The sequence below is a fragment of the Syngnathus floridae genome, chromosome 3 (genome assembly GCF_059516105.1).
Source record: "Syngnathus floridae isolate MCC-2025c chromosome 3, RoL_Sflo_1.0, whole genome shotgun sequence".
Classification (NCBI taxonomy): Eukaryota; Metazoa; Chordata; class Actinopteri; order Syngnathiformes; family Syngnathidae; genus Syngnathus; species Syngnathus floridae.
This window is the reverse complement of record NC_142415.1, coordinates 6,337,794-6,346,673: the sequence shown is the minus strand read 5'-3', so window position 1 is coordinate 6,346,673 and position 8,880 is coordinate 6,337,794.

The following is an 8,880-nucleotide window of genomic DNA, read 5'->3' as shown; positions in this document are numbered from 1 at the left end:
TCAGTCATACAGTAAAGAAACCTGTAAATTGTATTGAATTTAATAATCGCAACTTGATGTGCGATTGCAACCATCAAAGGTGTTGCTGATTGAGTTTCAACTGTTAGCAGCATAAATATCAGAACAACTCTCGCCTCTTACCATAACAACTCCTCCAGGCAGCAAGAGTTCAAATCATTCGGAGATGGATTGACACATTTCTTTAAAATAGTAGTTCATATAAGATGGAAATGAAATAATTGGATCGTTAATTTCCTCCTTAAGTAGTCGAGTAAATTTAGGCCAACCCCCCAAATAAATGGAAAAAATGAGTTGAATGCAAAAATCTGTAAACACAAATCCTCAGGAATAACATGAAGCAACAGTCAGATGCTGGGCATTTAGCACGTTCTACATCAGGGGTCTCAAACTCCAGTCCTCGAGGGCCGCATTCCTACATGTTTTCCAAGTTTCCCTCGTTAAACACACCTGATTCAATTATCAGGCTCCTGCAGAACGTGAGGATGAACTGATCATTTGAATCAGGTGTGTTTAACGAGGGAAACTTGGAAAACATGTAGGAATGCGGCCCCTGAGGACTGGAGTTTGAGACCCCTGTTCTACATGATTCATGCTTCACTTATTTTAATCCAGGTTTGCTGTCCTGGAATGTTGATTTGAGTATCTGCGACCTGAACAAGGAGCTACAGCTATTTGAGAGCAAACACACAGCTCGATTTTCTTCAGAGGTCAAAGGTTGGTTTATTGTTGTTGAGTTTGGATCTACCTTATTATTATACCGTATTTTCTGGGCTATTAGTCGCAGGTTTTTTTTTTTTCATAGTTTGGGTGCGACTTATACTCTAGAGCAGGGGTGGGCAATTAATTTTTACAAGGGGCCACATAAAAAACCTGAGTTATGTCAGAGGGCCACACCTACAATAACTTAAACCTGCTCAATTTTCTTCCATTGTAAAATGCACTAAATTATTTATTTTAAATAGCTGGTACTGGTAATTAGAAGAATACAATTATTCTGTTTATATTCATATTAAGCTATGTGAAATTGTGGTGTGTAGGTCAAATAAAAAACAATCATTAATCAGTACAATTTATTCTTAACTTCTTTAACTTTTCCTCAAATGACAAAGCTGCTGCATCTCTGGGTGTGAAGTTTGATAAAAAGTCCTTGTTGGGCTTGCAGTTTTGCTAGCAATGCATCAGCCTCTGATGCGCGCTGTTTATGTATTTTTTCGCATGCTTGGTCGTGTAGTGGCGGCTGAAATTATATTCTTTAAACACCTGTGTGCCACAAACCAGGCACACGGCTTTACCTTTCAGTTCTGTAAAGAAATACTTGGCAGTCCATGTCTTTTTGAAAACACGGCACTCCTTGTCAACTTTTCTTTTCTTTGTGTCAGCACACATTTTGAGAGCAGCATTACTTCGCGCTGTTCACCTACACGCACAGCTCACATGCACGCACGCTTCACGCGTGGAAGTGCGACGCCTTTCAAAATAAAAGCAGCACAGATGTATTGCATGTACGACACAGATTTTTTTTATTTATTCAGTTGTAATCAAATGTAATTTATGATTGCGGGCCGGCCAGAGACGCACAAAGGGCCGGATATGGCCCGCGGGCCGTATTTTGCCCGGGTTTGCTCTAGAGCAACTTATATGTGAAATTATTAACACATTATTACTTGATCATTAACACATTACTTACTTACTATAGTATTGTTGATCACTTCACATGTTATTTTCACTTTAAACTGCATGAGGGTGCACTAGGCCTGTGGAATAATTGAAGCCACCACTGACAATGAATCTGACCTCAGCGCCACATGTACTTCTGGAGTCAGCAGGGACGTTGTTTATAAGTGACACGGAGGACGAAGATTTCGATGGATTTAATGATTTGGAGTGACACGGATGGTTCGATAAACGTGTTATTCATGTTATAGTTATTTTAATAACCGTTAATATGTTACATCAGGCACATTCTCAGTTCCTCGTTTGTTTATGTACCATTAGCATACCGTATCATTTAGCCTGTTGTTGCCTATTAATGTCTGTACTTGATGTTGTATTTTGTCAAATAAAGTTCCCCCAAAAATGCTTCTTGTACTCCAGTGCGACTTATATGTGTTTTTTTTCTTCTTTATTATGCATTTTATGGCTGGTGCAACTTGTACTCCAGAGCGACTTATAGTCCGGAAAATACGGTAATTGTTCTCTGTCTGTATCGTAGTTTTTTGCTGCTTGTCCATGGATGTACTATGAACAAAGTGCTGGGAATATAGCAACCTGTATTTCTTAGACTCTCACAAATAACTAATTGAGGATCTGGAATCCGTGACATAATTGAGAGGAGACAGAATTAGGCCATGTAGTGAGACAATGAATATGTCCAAAGATGCACCTTATTGCTGGTTTGCTGTTTTCACAAGTATGCCTCATTTTCACTCTACTGTGTTACCATGGGTTACGATTCCGCTTTATTTTTAAATTCAAAATGTGATTGCATGATTAATGATTTAACCAATGGTGGAAAGTGCGAGTACGAAGAGAACATAAACACGGAGAATTACAAATGTAATTGAAAACAGAGTTATTATGATCATTACAATCATTTAAAATGATAAATCACTTCTTTAAGATGATAATTTAATGAATTTGTGGAAAATTAGAAGAAAGAGTTGTTTTTGTTTTGTTGCATGTCAAATTGTCAGCCTGACTGATACTCTATTGGGCTTATAGAAGATGCATTTATTCAAAGTTCAACTGCTCAGCTTCCAGTGAACATATGTAAGTCATTTGCAAAGGTCACATTGAAAAATTGATCTCTTTTGGATGTGGAAATCTCATTCAGTTTGCTCCAGTAGGGCTTTGATGTTAGTACTAATACCCAAAAGGGGGTAGCTGTATATTCCTGCTTTCTATTTATTTGAGGAATTTGCCTGCTCCTATCGCTCCTCCTCGTCTGTGCCTTGAATACAAATCACCTACCTAGCTTGTATCCTGTCATCATGGCAGACAGGCTCAGAGTACACAAAGAAAAGTCCACAAGAATACTCTCGATCTTGTTTTTGAATTGTTTTGGAATCCAATTTTTGCATTCTCTTTCAAACTGTGAAGGCATCATCTCATTAGAAGTGAAATTCAAAATAAGATCAAATGGAGTGAGTCTAATCTTTTTGTATTAAGTTTTGCATACCACCTCCTAACAAGGAAGATATTTCTCTTTGAGTTTGAACATGGCGCATAAAATGTTGAAAGACCTTATTTGTGCGTGCGCGTGTGTGGGTGCATGCGTGCGTGCGTGTGTGTGCAGCCAATGTCTAATAGTTACAATAGGAGTCCGTTTTCATCTTAGGTGGTCTATTTTAGCAAACTACAAATGCCCAAACACTCTCCATATCACAGTCCTGCTGCGACATAATAAAACTGAGACATGCGGTAATCAAGACACACAGGTAATCAGGCATCCATCACTGCATTACTCCATTACTGTCACAGTCAGCTGCATCTCCACTGCTCAGACAAGAGTGTCTCGACTGATGAGGCAATCTCACATGGGAGATTACATTTCCTGTCAGGAGAGGAGGAGGAGGAGGAGGAGGAGGAGGAGGAGGAAAAAGGTGACTGAAATCACTTCCTTGAATGCAGCTAGCATCTGCAAGATACAAATAGCATCATTTATAGACAGATAGCTGGTGAAAAAAAAAATATGATAACGTATTTCAAATTAACTTGTTTTTCTTCCTTTGAGTGATTGAAAATGATGTCCAATCACAATTATTGTATCAAAAAGGTTTTGAAACAGATATAATGGGGTGCAAAACACAAACTCAAGAGGCTGATTTCTATGATGTCGATGTACTGTAGATCCTGCCTTGGCCTCTGAATCATACTCAACATCAGCACCATAGTGGACATCATGTGGCAAAGTTCAAACTCCTGTGGGAGTAGGACGCTTTTTTGCTCCCCTCGCAAGGTTACAGCTGCGAACTGAGAGATAACGGTATACAAACACGAAGACATTCAGAATACAAATTACGTACTTCATACAAAATAGCTTTACTCGTACATGGGAGGAGCAGAAGAACGATTTTTATTGAGTGATGGGTCCGAAAAAGGATCAGGGCTATACCTTGAAAGACAAAAATCAGCTGAGAACTTTGGACACTCTTCAAGAGGAGAGGAGAGACATTAAGAAGCATATTATGGGAATGGAGACTCGATTGATTGGTTTCGAAACCAAGATGGAAGAAATCGCACTTCTCAAAGCTGAGAATGCCAAGAAAGATCAGCTGATAAGAATTCTCACCAACAGAGGAGAAGATATCGACTAAGAATATAAAATGAATGATGTGGTCATCTCTGGGCTCAAAATCTCGCCACGAAACTACACCGGATTGCTGAGACCGGGACAGATGGTGGAGATTAGGACGGAAAGCAATCCATGGAACAGCAAGTGGTGGATTTCCTTACAACAAAAAACATATCGGTGGACAAGGCAAAATATTAAGCACAAAGTTGCTCTATTGAAACAGGGTCAAATGTTGACATTAACAAAAATCTCAAAAAGCAAAACACAACATGGAGAACACAAGGAAAAATACAAAGCACTTGGACGACAAATTGCAAAATCTACATAAAGCCGTATGGATCATCCCCAGAAAATACCAAACCAGTTCTGATCAAAGCGATGGATTACTGGAGAAATACGCTACATTCTACCCAATTACAATTATCAAGTCAAATTGCAAGAACTAACAGACTTGGCTGCGAGATATGAGAATATTCAATGGGAAATAAGTAATCATCCAACAACAAACTATCCAAATGAAGATATTAAGCCAGACTTTCACCACTACAGAAATGGATTGGACAAATGTGGATACTATTTGGAAGATCAATTCAACAACTGCATAAATATGGAAAGAAAACGGTCTATAATCCACTTCAACAGCAGGAGTTTAAAGGCCAATTTTGAAAAAAATACAAGTCTATCTTCAGACATTGGACAAACCTTTCAATGTCATTGCAGGATCAGAAACGTGGCTCAAAGTGTTCCCGCAGTGTTCTAAAATGGTAGAGAAACTAATTAGTCGAAGGCTGGACAAGACAATATGGCTAAAATCATAACATCCTATTTGAAAAGCTGACTAGGTATGGAATACAGGGTAAATCACTAAATGGATCAAAAGCTATCTAAATAATAGACAACACTTTGTACACATTGGTAATATTAGGGATATCACTTGTGAGGTCCCACAAAATATTAATGAATATAATATGTTGGGCATCATTATTGACAACCTCTTGGAATGGAAACCATATTTTAAATACCTCCAAAACAAACTAGCAAAGAGCATATCTCTACTACGCAGGTGACAAAACAAAGTGAACCAACCAGTCAACTCTAAGAATAGTATATTCGGCGCTGATAGAACCACACTTGTTGAGTGTTGATATTTGAAGACCTACAAATAAACACAACATTAAGGAGCCACACGCTATCAGTGGCTGGTGTTAAATATTGGAACAAATTAATAACAGAAATTAAAACGTTTGCAAATCTAAAGACTTTTAAAAAAACAGTGACTGTGCTTTGAAATCTGTTTTATTGAGTCTACAATACATTATGTTGTGAAATGTTGAATGACGATCTTAAAACATAAATGTGTAAAGAAAGAAAGCATTGATCATGATGTTATGAAGAACTGGGAGTACAACTCCATCTGGCAGCTGGTGTAGAGCTTTTTTTTGATAACATGAGAAACAAAAAATTTCTGACATTAATAAAAAAAAAAAAAGAGAAATACAGAGTCGGAGGTGACAAAACTTGCTGCAGCTCAGCAATTCGTTGGTGTGCAAGGGCCTCGGGAATCTATATTTTAAAATTAGCTTGGATGGATAAAAGTGTGATGTACAATAACGGACAGACAGTAACAGAATGAAGATGTTGAACAAAGTGCCAGAAGAGCACTGGTTTTGGTAAATGTGAGATGGAGTTGCAATTTTGAGGGCAGGTTTTCAGGTGGAAGGAACAGGCACTTCAGTAACCGTGTCATATAATCGATCTCCTAAGATGAGCCTGCAGCGCAACCAACCAGACCATCTCCACTTGAAGTCCTGTAACTGGGGGGTCACAATGCCCCCACAGTACCTCTCTTGCAGGGTATACAATGGATAGCTGGAGCGAGTGGCACGCATGGAAGATGCGGAAGATGTGTACATCTTGATGTTCCTCGTCATCGGCTGGCTCTCTCTGACCCTCATGGGGTTGCACCTGTAGAAGGAAATGAAGTCTGGCGCCATTGGCAACAAGGGACTTCCAGCCTTGGAAAGCAACCTGAGGGCTGAGATGATGACAATGCTCCTTTACGAGATGTCTCTACACAAAAATAATATGGACAAGTGACAGGAGGCCAGCGTGGGAGACGATTAGCTGTAATCGGTCGCTGCAAGCGCTGCCTGATGCTGGGGACAGTGTCCAGGGTGCCTGCAAGATTGTGACTCCAAATCTCTCAAAATTGATTAAATTGTTACTGTTGCATTCAAATCAAACTGTCAAAATTATTTTGTCAGTCCATTTGTCATTGCTGCATTCAAATCAAACTGCTATCAAACTTCCAGTTAACTTGTCATTGTTGTATTCAAATCATGTTATCATGTGTCAAATTTCTGTTTCCTTTGTTTATTCCTTTTATTTTATTTTTTATGGTGATATCTTAGACAGCACTGTAGATATGTAGATTGCGTGTCTGGCAGTGAAATCCTTGGTTGAAATCGGGATGGGACTCGATAAGCAGAATTTCTTCAACCCCTTTCTTTTTTCGACAATTCATGTATAACATAACGTAAAATGGAATTGTAATGACTGTTGGTTGTGTACTTGACGAATTAAACAAATCAAATCAAGTGGAGTAATTGGTGAAAGTCCATCATTCATTTGCTACTTGGAGATACATCAAACCTTTTACACTCAAAATCGAATCTCTTGGGATGAAGACTCTTGACTGTATTGGGCCATTAAGAACTTGCATTTTTTGTGCCTCTCTTTTTCCTAAATATATTACTGTCTATGTAAATTGGTGAACATATATTAACTCTCAGTAGATGTACAGATGACAGATGCTGTATACTGACAGGAAAACATTTTGAAGGAAGCAAACGCAAGAGTGGGCAATAATATAACAGCTTGTGTAGTTCTTGGGTGCGAAAACCACAATATTAGTCTGTTCGAGTATACCTGCTACAAAGTAAATTTTCGATTGTGTTTTTCTCTCTTGGGTATTTGTGTAATGATGCTGAGCCAACAAAATGTTTGGTTATGGGTTTCTGTTCCCCACTGCATGCATGACTTACAGGAATCGGTGTTTCTATTGATTGCTGCAAGTCTGGGTGTCTAGTATACAACATGCAAAGGTAGTGAGCTGAAAATCAGCCATCAGTGATGAGAAACGGTGATATGATAACATGCAAGGAAAATATGTCAGAGTAGTGTTGTTTCATGTGTTACCCTGTTAATATTTGAATGGCATTTTGTAAAAATGTCCTAGACGTATGCTGACTGACCGGAGCCAAGAGAATGTCTGCCGATTAATAATTCAGCAGCTCCTATTGATCAATCAGTTTTGAGTGGGGACTGCTGTCCATTAGGAAAGTTTATCTGCCCCCACTCCACTTGATCTGATCCTGAATGCACATCAACACATACGTACAGTACATACACCAGGTGGACTGTGGCATGAACTAAATTCTAGGTTTTTAGATTTACTGTATGTGGAATGAGCCTGAGGAATTTATGCATCAGCTAGCGTACAATAAAGCCGTTAGATAACAAAATATGAATTGGAAGGACAACTATCTGTAGAAAGAAAACGACCGGGTCCCCACTGTGTAATGTGAGGAGCCACCCTCGTACCGCCCCTGGAAACTGAACACACGCCCAGTTTTCCAGTTTTGCAATGTCTTCAGGTAAAAATCATTGTTGTTGCGTTGATTAAATGAGCTTTTTTCATCAGCGTTAGAAATATAGCCACCCAAATAACTCTGATTTCATAAGGAACTAGATCGCCATTGTGCCAAAGGTAATATATAACATATGTTTGCCTATAATTAGCTGTGAAAGACTTAAAATAGCATGATAGAGTTCCTTTAAACTTGAGTCTGTTTAGCTGGTATTATTTTTGTCCCTCTTCCACCAGCAGCCGTTTGAAAAGTTCCTTTTCCCAGAACAGACGATCCGCATGCATCACGCAAGACTCATACTGATGAAAAATGTGGAAATGTGCGCACAGCTATTTTGGTCTCTCATCTACCACCCAATTGTATTGCATATTATTAGTCTGGCCATATTAGAGTTTAAACCTCAACACTTAGCTCTTAAATGAAAATGCTGAAATTGTGTGACATGACAAGTCTTTTATGGGACAGTCGTAATAGTGTTTAAGGGTGAGCTTAAACAATAAAACAATCCCAAAAACTGGTTTGTGTGGGTACCACATTTGCACAGGTTCCCCCGCATACTACATGCTATTAATCTTCAGAGTCATGGAGATAGTAAGTGGATGCCTTTTAGGCATGAGATCTGCACCTACAAAAACAAATACCCTTGACTAATGAGTGCCGTAAATTACGAGTTTGTATCATTTTCATATTTATTTTATTATTTTCCCTGTTACAAGGCAACAATTTTGGTGAAGCGCTTTTCACATACGCTTGCATTTAACTAAATGCGTGCTATGTGTATGTGTGAATTTTTTTTTTACTTTTACGTGTCAAGAATAATATTTAAAATTGTGTTATTGGGGGAACTTTAACAGTTTAATGACTCAGGGAAATGGAATGAGTAAATTAATTTACGAGCTTGGTCACGGAACGAAT